General features: G+C 38.5%; 1 pseudogene; it reads left to right on the forward strand.

Moving 5' to 3' along the window:
• The first annotated feature begins 1,024 nt into the window (after positions 1-1,024).
• On the forward strand, positions 1,025-3,190 carry LOC124088383 (rho GTPase-activating protein 29-like; annotated as a pseudogene).
• Positions 3,191-12,581: the final 9,391 nt, after the last annotated feature.

The following is a 12,581-nucleotide window of genomic DNA, read 5'->3' on the forward strand; positions in this document are numbered from 1 at the left end:
CACCTCCAGGAACCTCTGTAGAATTGACTCAGAGCTTTTCCATAATTATGATGCATAAAAGAGCCAACAAAGAAATAAATGATGGGGTTCAATCAGTACAGGAGGAACACTTATCAGACAAGGCTTAATGCCCTTGAGATAGACCACTGCCCAGTGAAATAGGTACCAGTAGATGCGAGGGGTGAACCACAGAGGAGAAAGACCAGAACTATGAGCAAAAGGGTCACATAAAGCCTCCCCAATTGTATCTTCTAAGAGACACTGGACCCTGATCAGCAGGATCAAGCTGTACCTATGGAGAATCAGGAACATAAAGACCACCTACATGGCAAGGATAGAGTTAAAAGCCTGAAAAGTCTGTCTTTAAAATCTCTTCACTCTAAGCCCAAAAGAGTCTCTTTCAGGATGTTCTGCATTAGGGACAGAACCTATGTGGGCTGACATGTACATCAAGAGGCAGCAGTGGCACCAGATGGGTCACAAGAAAGACAGGAATGCTCAGTGGTAAAGCCGACGAAACAGAGGCATTTCACAATATTAATTTTAAAAATAGCATGTATACAAGGAGGACATGCAACATGCAGATGAGCTCCTCCACAGATTACAAGGCCCAAAATAGGAACAGCATGATAGCTTTAGCCAAGAAAAGGATGGGAATGAAGAATGCATACTTCCCTATGCAGAAGCCCAGGAGCCAAAACATACTCTATCCCTACCAGTCCTTCCCACTGAGGGCAATAATGAGGGTGTGCAAGTCCAGGATCAAGAACCTGAATAAGCACTTGGAGTAAAGTCCATACAATGTGAAGTCATCAGCAGTTGCTCTTAACATGCTCCAGGACCTTCCAGTGGTGCCCCTGGGAACACATATAAAACCTCATAACTGCAGTGATTGTTATCCCTAAAATCAACCTGTAAGATCAGTAGGACAGCAAGTACTTTGAGATGACTAAGATTTCTTCTCCAACATAATTCACTATTAGTCTCTCCCCATTAAATGAAAGATACAGGTGTGATCGTGGCGATGGCTTGGCCGGGTGTCTGCGGGCTTTGCGTGTGGGATTGGGGCGGCGGGGGCGGCGGGGGCAGCTGCGGTGGTGAGCTTTGGGCAGGCATCGGCGTCCGGGAGGTGGAAGGGAGCGCTGCGGTGAGTGTGGGACAGCGGTGCTCGCTCTGGCGCCTGATCCGTTGGGGACTGCAGAGCCTGCCATCTGCCAGTTGCGGTCTCCGGTCTCGCCCGCCACGCAGTGGGCCCCAACGGGGGCAGCTACGGGCGAGCGGAGCGAAGTCCTGCAGGATCAAACCACGCGACAGGCGCCCACGAGCGGGGACGTCACCGGCGCCCACGAGCGGGCGCTGTTGGAACGTTGCGGAGCTCAGATTTCAGTTTTTCTGACTGTTAAACGAGAGGATGATTGCTTACAAAAAGAAAAAGGCAGAGAAAAACGTGTTTGGGCATCAGGCCACCTTCTGAAATGGGGCTCAAGTCGATAAGTTCCAACTCTACTTTTGATCCGGACTACATCAAGGAGTTGGTGAGAGATACCAGGAAGTTCTCCCATGTGTTACTATATTTAAAAGAGGCTATTCTTTCAGACTGTCTTAAAGAAGACATTCATAGACTTCTGGATGATCTCCCCCATGTTTTAAAGTCTGTAATGATAAGCATCAGAATCTCAATTCTGTTGATCTTCAAAATGCTGCAGAAATACTGCAAAAGTGAAAGCTGTGAATTTCTCAGAAGTTAATGAAGAAAACAAAAATGACCTATTCCTAGAAGTGTTTTCTTCTATTGAAACTTTGGCATTTAACTTTGGGAATATCTTTATGGACTTCCTTATGGGAGATGTAGGCAAGGACTCATTGTTACAACTGCCTATTTCTCGGGAAAGTAAGTCTTTTGAAAACTTTTCTGTGGACTCAGTGCTGAGTCCACAGAAGGAAATTTTTCTCCTATAGAATTGGACCATGTGCTGTTAAAAAAAAAAAAAAAACTAACTTTATTGAATTTGCCTTGTTATATGCTAACATATGGTCAAAATGTACAAAGAACATAGTGTCATGGGTTGAAAAAAAAGCTTAACTTGGAATTGGCATCCACCAGAAATATTGTAAAGTTGACAGAAGCAACTAGAACTAACATTGGACTACAGGAGTTTATACTCCTACATCTCTATTTACCGGTGCTCTCCTCAATGGCATAGAGAATAGTCACCTTTTACAAGAAAGAGTTGCAGCTCTCCAAGTCAACAATTTGTACAGCCTCCACTGGAGAGGAAAAATGAAATGGAAAAACAAAGGAAACAAATAAAGGAACTTTGGAAACAGCAACAAAATAAAATGCTCAAACAAACTGCTCTCAAGGCAAAATTGCTATGCATGCAATGTGAAGATGAAAATGAATATGCATGTTTCGTGCAGAGGAGGAGCATCAGTGCTCAAGTGGTAGATTAGCAAAAAAAAAAATCCCAACAAGCAACTACCAAAAAAAAAGAAAAAAAAAAGGAATGTTGGAAGAGGAAGTGCTTCAAAAAGTAGAAGCAGCAAATGAACTCTACAAAGCTTGTGTAACACATATTGAAGAAAGACAAAATTATCGAGAAAATACCAAAAGAAAAATTTTTTAAACATTTTTTTTAAGTATTTATTGCTTAGTAGTAGTTGGAAACAATACTTTTGTTTTATTTATTTTTATGTGGTGCTGAAGATCAAACTCAGGACCTTGCACACGCTACACAAGCGCTGTACTGCTGAGACACAACCCCAGCCCCCCCCCAAAAGAGAAATTTTAACACAACTCAAGACGCTTGTTTTCCAGTATGATCTTACCCTTAAAGCTGTAACAGTTAACCTCCTCCAGATGCAGCACCTGCAGGCTGCCTCCCTTGCAAACAGTTTACAATCTGTAATAACACCAAACTTCATGATCCAGGCCCAGAGTACAGTGAACTTGTGAAGGCTAAAAAATTCAACTGAAGAAGAAAAAGTTAATGGGAATGTAAATTAACCATTAGCAAATAGTTCCCAGATGTCTAGATGTGGCCTTGCTGATGCTTTAGAGGATATTGTGCACCTTCCTGACAGTTGTACTAAAATTGAAGAGGACGGATGCTCAAACAATGCAGATGTAACAAGTGCTTTTCACTCTGAAGAGAATACAGATTTAAGAAGAAGCAGATTGCTCATTTGATCATTAAATGAACTGGAGCTCTGGAATTAGAAAATCGGGCTTTATAGTATATGAGATGTAGTCACAATTATAAACCCCCATGCCTGCCTTAAAATCCATTGGTCATTGTTAAAGGAATTTGAATCATTTTGTTTTATATGATGTCAGTATTTTACCTTATGAAATCCATCTGTTAGCTAAGTTTTAACTTTTATTATTCTTAAAGATTCTTATTTCATGGGGCTGGGGATATAGCTCATTTGGTAGAGTGCTTGACTTGCATGCACAAGGCCATGAGTTCAGAGTCTATAAGTCCAGGTACATAAACATTTAAGTCTAGTGGTGAAAAATCAATGAAAATATTAAAACTATAATTCAGGGAGTATTTACAACTGCCTTATTTTTATAATGAACTGTCTCAGGTATAGAAATGAGAATGTATACATATATGAACAGTTTAAAGAAAAAGAATGAAACAAATCCTCAATAAAAAAATATTAGTACATTAGAAGCCCCCTGGATACTCCTTCTTGATAACACTGCCTTAGCTCCCACCAGAATAAACCATTATACTATTTTTTAAATCATGCTATAGATATTTTAAATGTTTTCAGTACCTATATGTAGTGGAGTTTTGCCCTCTTCTGGAAGTTCTTCATATTCTATCATACTATTTTATGACTTAATCCATGCATGTTGTGTCAATGTGAGTAGTTGCCTTTATTTTTACTACTATATTCTAGTCTATGAACTTGAATATCATGATCTATCTTTTGAATTATTTTGCAATAATTGCTATAATAAACAATTTAATTAAGCCAAAAAAAATCAAAGATATGTATTACTTCAGGGAAGGTGTATTATTTTTATCTCTGGAGCAGAGCAGAAAACAGACAGCTACTTTTGTCTTTCAAATTGAGCTACTAAAAAACAAATCCTCTGCTCCTTTCCATAGATGCTGAGAAGTCATATGACAATATTCAATTATTCCTGATGAAAACACCCAATAGAATAGTAATTAATAAATACTTCATTTGTAAATATGAGGTACATATATGTAGACTGAGGGGCAAAAGACATTGAATAAGTTCATGCTAATATTAGAAAGGCAGCGAGGATGTCAAATATTGTCAGTAAAATACTGCACACTTTAGAAGTATGCAATAAACAATCAATTAGAAGCATGAGAATCAAAAATGAAGAGGCCAAATTGTCTCTATTGCAAGAGATACGATAGTTTTATTGTATCTGGAAAACTTAACATTATCAATAAAAGCATAACCATATGATTAAAAACTCAAATTATATACTTATTAATTTGGTAAGGTTAATTAATATACAAACTCAATAGCCTTCATATATATAGTCATGATTGGCAGAAGATAAAATGGATAAGATCCTATTTCCATAGCCAAAAAAAAAAACTGTAAACTACTTAGTAGTACACTTGACAGGACTGTGTAGAATCTATTTGAGGGAAATAGTCAAATTTTGCAGAAAAGGGCTGGGGATGTGGCTCAAGCGGTAGAGCGCTCACCTGGCATGTGTGCGGCCCGGGTTCGATCCTCAGTACCACGTACAAAGATGTTGTGTCCGCTGATAACTAAAAAAAAATAAATATTAAAATTCTCTCTCTCTCTCTCTCTCTCTCTCTCTCTCTCTCTCTCCCTCTCCCCCCCCTCTCTCTCAAAAATATTTTGCAGAAAAACACAAAAAATAGTTTTGAATAAATTCAAATACATATTGTATTGTTGGAAAGGTAGCTTAAATATCATGAAGATGTTAATTGTCTCCCAAGCTAAAATGTAATAGTATGATTCAAATAAAAATACCAACAGCATTTTATTTCATTTAAATTGATTCCAAAGTATACATAAAAATAATGAACAAGTAAAGTTGACCCTGAAGAAGAGTGGAAGAATTCCTAAATGAAAAAAAAAAAAAAACATAAAACTTCTATCATCAAAACAGTATGGTTCTAGTAAATGAATAGGCACACTGTAACTAGAACTACATGGAAAGTTTAAAAATAAACCCAAATACATATGATAATTTAGCATATGGTAAAGAGGAGATATCAAATCACTAAGAAAATTATTTTTAAGTGTTTCTGAAAACTAAATCACTATTTGGAAAATGATATAACCAGATTTATAGCTTATACGATCCTCTAGAATATGCTACAAAGACAACATGGTTCCAACTTTATAAATACTGCTTAGCACTAGAAGAAAGCAAGCATTTATCACCTCAGACTGGGGAAAACTTTCTAACTATAAAAATATATACAAATCTAGATGTATTACATATGGAGGAATTTCATTAAACTGATAATTTCAAAAAATGTTATGGTAAATAAACACAGTAAATGAAATTAAAAGACAAACACCAAAGTGGGAAAAAGTGCATCTCATCAAAAAGATATAATTCCCTGTTACATAAGGAGTTCCTGGAAAACAAGAACTAAAGCACCAACAATACAAAATTTTTAAAATGAGAAATTCTTAGAAAAAATGAGAGTGTTTAAATATGCAAGATGGTTAAATCAATCATAGTCAGGAAAATGATTTAAAAAAAACACTGAGATACCATGCCTCACTTGTTAGAGTTATCAAGATCCATGTCATATAAAAACTTCTGTTGGTAAAACTGGAGAAACAGGCATTTCCATACTAACCATTGCTGTTGAGACTGATACAATCTCTGTAGAGCACAATTTGAAAATATCTAAACTTTTTTAAAAATATGTACTAACAGTTTAATACAGAAATCTAACTTCTAGTAAGAAAAAGTGAAATTGTAGAACAGAATTTGAAAATAGTTCCTTTTGATTAAGAGGAAAAGAAACACTACATGTATATATTTGTTTTTATTTGAAAAACACATCAGAAGAATAAATCTGAAACTAATAAAAATCTGAGGATGGGAGAGAGGATAGACAGAGTAAACAGAGAAGCAAAATTACCCTAAGAATGTTTCCTTATATAAATTTTCACTTCTGAACAACATGGAGTTTTTACATATTTGAAAATTAAATTGAGGAGCAAACTCTAAAGTCAGAAAACAAACTGGAATAAAACATGACTAACTGCATGTCAAATCAAAAAAATACCTCTCAGTAAAAATTCTTACAATAGAACTTACTATACAATAATTTGTACAGGAATGCAAGAATGACAATCTGCAACTTTATTTGGCAATTTAATTAGAAGTAGCCAACAGTGTTTGCATTTCAAGTATGTTGTAGAATAATGCTGATGAATTTTTATCAGTGTTCTTAGGCAAAATACACAAAAATAAAATCAAGGAGGTTAAGTAAAAACCCAATAAATTTAAATTTAAGTTGGAAATTCAACACTAATTCACAACAATTTTTTAATATTCATTCCCTAGTTTGTCTATTCAAATGATACCCTGGTGTAGATTTTAGTTTTTCTAAATTACACTCTCCATTAAATGAAACCACATTAGAGAGTGGAAAGAAAGTTACAGACTAGGGATAAAGTATGTATTAGTATTCTCCAGAAAAACAGAACCAATGTGTGTGTGTGTGTGAATTCATTCTTTAAAATTTGGCTGTCATGATTATAAGAGCAAGGAAATCCAAATTCTGTAAGGCAAGCAGGAAAGCTAGAGACCCTTCAAACAGCTGATGTTGCAGTTGGTACCTGAAGGCAGTCTGGAGGCAGAATTCTCACTCAGGGGACCTCAATCTTTTTTCTCTTGAGCCCTTCAACTGATAGAGGCCCACACACATTATGAAGGGTATGCTGCTTTACTCAAAGTCTACCTATTTAAATGTCAACCACAACTTAACAGCAACATCCAGACTGTTGTTTAACCAAACATCTTCACAACATAACCTCAACAAGTTGACTCGTAAAATGAAAAGAATCACTGTGTCATCCTTGGAGAAAAGGAGGATCGTAAAATACCAGTTCCCTTGAAAGCGCCTCTCACTTCCCAAGAACCTAACCAAGTTAAAACAACAATGACAGCACGTCTGGGCCCACATAATCAGATAAATATTTTTTCTCAGAGGACACCCGCTTTCTCTCATATATCCTGGGAAGTAGGGCAAGTTAGTGCTATCTTAGAAAGCTGCTTTCTTGCATGCATACGATGGATCTGGGATGCTGTTCACACAGTGGGAAAAATTATGCTAAGCTGATGATGTCACAGCTAATGTAGTCTAACTTATAAAATTCCTCTCCCTGTGGTGACTGGTACAGAATTAAGAACACTGTGGACAGAATAACTGTCACTCACCCAGCCGGACATCTTTGGACAAGGAGTTATGTGGGCTAGAGATTCTATTTTTTGGTGCAGCATTAAGAGGAACTGAGGTGTTGTTTGTCCAGACTGTCACCATTGGACTTCCTGGAATAGTGTCAAGAGAGACAGAGGCATTACTTGGGTGGGGTGACATCTGTCTAGCCTATTGTCACTGAACATTGCCCATAAACATTTTTCAATAAGACTTATATGTTGCTTGACATATCCAGGTATTTTCTTTTGTCTTGAGATGTAATACAATAAGGGAAAAGACAGAGGAGCCCAGCACCATAGTTACAGTAGTACAGAAAATAGACACAACAGGATTTAAGACTATATGAAAAGGGTGAGGGAGAATGAAGAGACAAGATGTCTCTGGGGTTTGGAGCTTGAGCAACCAGAAAGACAATATTCACCACTTCTCATGTGGATAAGTCTATTGAAGGAGGTGGTTTTCCTATGATTCAGTGAGATCAATCTGATGTATGAACATTTTCTTGTTCAAATTGATATAATAACTAATATTGTATGAAAGATTGAGTGGGTGTCTCTGAAACACTACTATCTTTTAGTCAAAATAGTAAATATAAATAATATTGCATTATAGGAAAATGGCAGAAATTAGTACTATCCTCAAGGGTTGTCCTGATGATATACCCATTGACCTCCTTGGTCTTACCCTGGTAAGAAAAGAAAAGGAACATGTCCAATGGTGGCTGACTGACATCTATCAAGTAGTAGTACCAGTTGCAACTCGGGAGTCAGATTAGGCATCATAATTACAGCACAGTAACATGGTCTCTGGTATAGGGTGTTGCTTTTGATGTAACAGATGTATTTTTTTTAACAGCCATCAGGAAAGAAGATCAGAAACACTGTGTTTCAGATGGAATGGGAAAGAGTATGCAACACTTAGGAACTCCGTCAAAATATATTCTAAAGATAGAAGTATTATACTGGACCCACTATATTAATGACATCATATTAATATAAACTGATGGTTACCAAATAGAAAGTGCTCTGCATATCAAAGAAATTAACATTACAAAGATTCCATGTCCTGACCAAACATGAAATTTTCAGGGAGTTGGTGGTTTTAGGCAAGGATGGATATCTCTTTCAAAGATATTGTATCCCACATTAGCCATGGTTTGGGAAGCTTTTGGACTTTTGGAGACAACATATTGCACAAATATATATATACACACACACATATGAGATCTATTCATTGAAACATGTGGAAGGATATCAGTTTTGAAGTGAACCAAAACTAAGAAAAGATTCTGAATTAGGTGAATTCTGAAATGAAGACAGCATTGCCTTGGGCTGTATGACCTTCAGGTCCCATGATACTAGAGGTATCTGTGGTAGAAAAGGAGGACTTGTGAAGAGTAATAAATGGCTGGCAGGAATGTAAAATAGTAACCACTGTGAAGCATGTTGGAGGTTCTTCAAAATACTAAACATAGAGTTAACATGTGTCCCAGAAAATCCAACACTATGCATATACCCAATCTAACTGAAAATATATCTTTATAAATATTCATAAAAGCATTATTCATAATGACCAAAAAGTGTAAACAGCCTAATTATATATCAACTAATGAATGGATAAACAAAATGTAGTATATCCACACAATGCACCATAATTTCTTAGTAAAAGATAATGAAAAACTAATACTTGCAGCAACATAAGTAAATTTAGAAAATATCTTGCTCTGTGAAAGAAGCCAGATATGAAAAACACATTATACGATGCCATTTATGTAAAATGCATTCAATCAATAGAGGTAGTCACTGGGGATAAGGCAGAGGGAGTGGGTGAGGAGAAAGCATAGGGAATAATTTTTGTTAAAATACACAGGGTTTCTTTCTGAGGTGATGAAAAAATTTTAAATTACATTGTGATGATGGTCATAACAACTTTGCGAATATACTAAAAACCACTGCACCATAATATGCATCATACATTAATACCCACTAGAGGGCATCCACTGCTAAAAAAAGATGAAACACCAAATGAACAGATCTACTAGATGTCAGCCAGCCTCTATCTTTGACTACCCTAAAGCTGATTCAATGGTATCATGATAGAATAAGCCATGCTACCAGACATGAAAGTTATGCATACCCCTACAGAATGATCTCACTCTCACCAAGGTAGATCTGGATACTGTACTGATGCTGAATGTCTGACCTCTCAACAAAGACTGTCAAAGAGGCCCCCAGAATGGTACCATGACTGGGGAGGCCAGTGAGCCACATATTGACATCTAGAAAATAATTGGAAGCTTGCATCCTGGAAATGCATCAGTTCATCCTGATGAGAGTTGACACACATTTTGGATTTAACCATTTTCCTCTCCTCCCCACAGTGCCTCCACCAGCACCATTATCCCAAAGGCTCACAGAGTCAGACCAGGAGCAAGGTGAGGCCAGTGAAACACCTGGTACCAAACAGTAAGTATCATCTAAAGTTGGTATGAAGGCACCTTATTTACCACTCCCTAGTCCCAACCTTGCACACAGTAACTGAATAACCAACATGAAACTATATGCAGCATTCTCTTGGGCCAAAGGACACATTCACTGGGCAGAGGAAAGTGGTATACATGTGGAATATGCTGGTCTTACCATGTACAACATCATATAAGACTGGTAGTAGTGAAAAGGCCTCACAAAGACAAAACTGAGATATCAGGTATCCTTAAACCAGTAACCACTGTAGTTGGAAGGACCTTCTTGGGTACAATACTTGTGTCCAGGAACCAAAAGTAGATAAGAGTGGCCCTTCTCACCATAAATTAAAGTGACCCACTCAGGGAACTTAGGCTTCCCACACATGAAACTCTGGATAATGGATATTTAGAAGTCCTGATTGCTAAAGGAGCACACTTATACAATGGTACAGAACAAGAGTCTCCCTGATCTTCACAGGATGGCTCCCTATAGTCTCATTGTACTGTTCGTGACAGTAGCCCACCAGTCAAAAAAAAAGCATCACTATACTGAAAAGAGAAATTTATCTTTATCATCATGAGGTTACCACATCACAGTAGGAACATAGAGAGGAATGCATTTGCCCTAGGTCCCATGCCAAGCTTTATTGTAAATGGGCAAAATATATACACAACAACCCGATAAAACCTGACAAAAAGCAGTTTAGAGCCATGTGTGGTGGTACATGCTGTAATCCCAGCTCCTCCAGAGGCTGAGGCATGAGGATCACAAGTTCAAAGCCAGTCTGGGCACCTTAATGAGTTTACATACCCTCATCCCAGGCTTCCTAGAGACAATGAATGACCAGTATGTGTGGTACACAGGAGCCCAGCTCCCTGACTCAAGGAGAGACAAACTCTCTGGTACAATCTAGACTCCAGAGTCTCCGGCAAGATCACAATGAAGTAGAGAATATTATTTTTAAAAAATCATAATCTGACAAATTTGAAAACCTAGAAGAAATGGTCAAATTCCTGAGAATTATGAAAAATAGAAAGCTCTCATTACTGCTGATATTTTGATAAATGCCCTTGAATAATAATCTCTCCTAATGGAATCTAGACTGAGCAAGCATTTCCAGGATGTTTACCATTTACTTTGCCCACATCCATTAGATAAATCAGTATGTATAATGGCTATAGCCTTACAAAATAGATTTATTTAATAATAAGGCTTGAAAGTAACAATTATTCAATTACTCTTGGATCCATTGCTGAAAGATGGAAATTGGGTTAGCAGTTATAAGAACAACATTAATCTCTTTGGACATGACCATCAGAGCTCTTGGGGGAACCATGTACATTTTTTTAAAGACAGGGGCAGGTACCAGAAATTGAACTCAGGGACACTTGACCACTGAGCCACTTCCACAGCCCTATTTTGTATTATATTTAGAGACAGGATTTCCTTGAATTGCTTAGAACCTTGCTTTTGCTGAAGCTGGTTTGAACTCGCAATTCTCCTGCCTCAGCCTCCCAAGCCACTGGGATTTCCAGGTGTGTGCCACTGCACCCAGTTGACCATGTACTCAATGAACAATAATATATTGAAAGAAATCTCTTCCTGAGCAGTGGATCTCAACAATGAGCTTAAAATAATTAGAAAACCATGTACTGGCAAACAGATATGCTGTCATCCAGACTTTGTTGTTTTTCAAAGAAGTTTAGTAGAATTAATAAGGGTAATTAATACACGAGTAAATGTGGTGTAATTAATAAGGGCCATAACATATTCAGAATGGTAACTACTAATGCATTGGTTTCAACTTAAAGCCACCAACTGTAATAACATTGTATTAGATCCCTAATGAGAAAGGCAGTGTGCCCCTGGAGTCTCTGAAGTCAGGCACTAACATCTCCTGTCTAGCTATGAAAGTCCTATATGGCTTATTTTTCCAATACAAGGCTGTTTGTCTACATTAAAAATCTGAGGTTCCATGTAACCATGTAATCATCATAGCTAGATTTAGATAACTTTCTATGGCTTTTATATCAGCACTTGCTGTCTCATCTTGTGCATCTGTATTATGGAGATGGCTTCTTTGGTTAAAGCTCTTGAAACAACTCCTACTAGCATCAGACTTTCCTTCGGCAGTTTCCTTACTTTTCTCACTCTCCATGTGATTAAAGAGAGTTAGAACTTGGCTCTGGATTAGGCCTGGGTTTATGAAAATGTTGTGATTGGGAGAGCCGCCCCCTCCCCCCGCACCGGCAAGGTAGACGGAACTGTGAACACCCACAGAACAGGCCCAGCGGCCTGCTGAGGGGCAGAGCCGCCCCCTACCCCACCCCACCCCCGCACCCGCCAGGCAGGTGGAACTGTGACCACCGTCAGAAAAGGCCCAGTGGCCCGCGGAGGGGCAGAGCTGCCAACCACACCTGCAAGGTAGGCGGGCCTGCGACCCACCGGCAGAACAGGAGCAGCAGCCTGCTGAGAGGCAGAGCCACCCCCCCCCCGCGCCGGCAAGGTAGATGGAACTGTGACCACCCACAGAACAGGCCCAGCGGCCTACTGAGGAGCAGAGCCGCCCCCCACCCCCCGCACCTGCCAGGTAGGTGGAACTGTGACCACCGACAGAAAATGCCCAGTGGCCCGCAGGGGGGCAGAGCTGCCAACCACACCTGCAAGGTAGGCGGGC

The sequence above is a fragment of the Marmota monax genome, unplaced genomic scaffold, assembly GCF_021218885.2.
Source record: "Marmota monax isolate L192 unplaced genomic scaffold, Marmota_monax_Labrador192_F-V1.1 WCK01_AAM20220418_F8-fsc00061, whole genome shotgun sequence".
Classification (NCBI taxonomy): Eukaryota; Metazoa; Chordata; class Mammalia; order Rodentia; family Sciuridae; genus Marmota; species Marmota monax.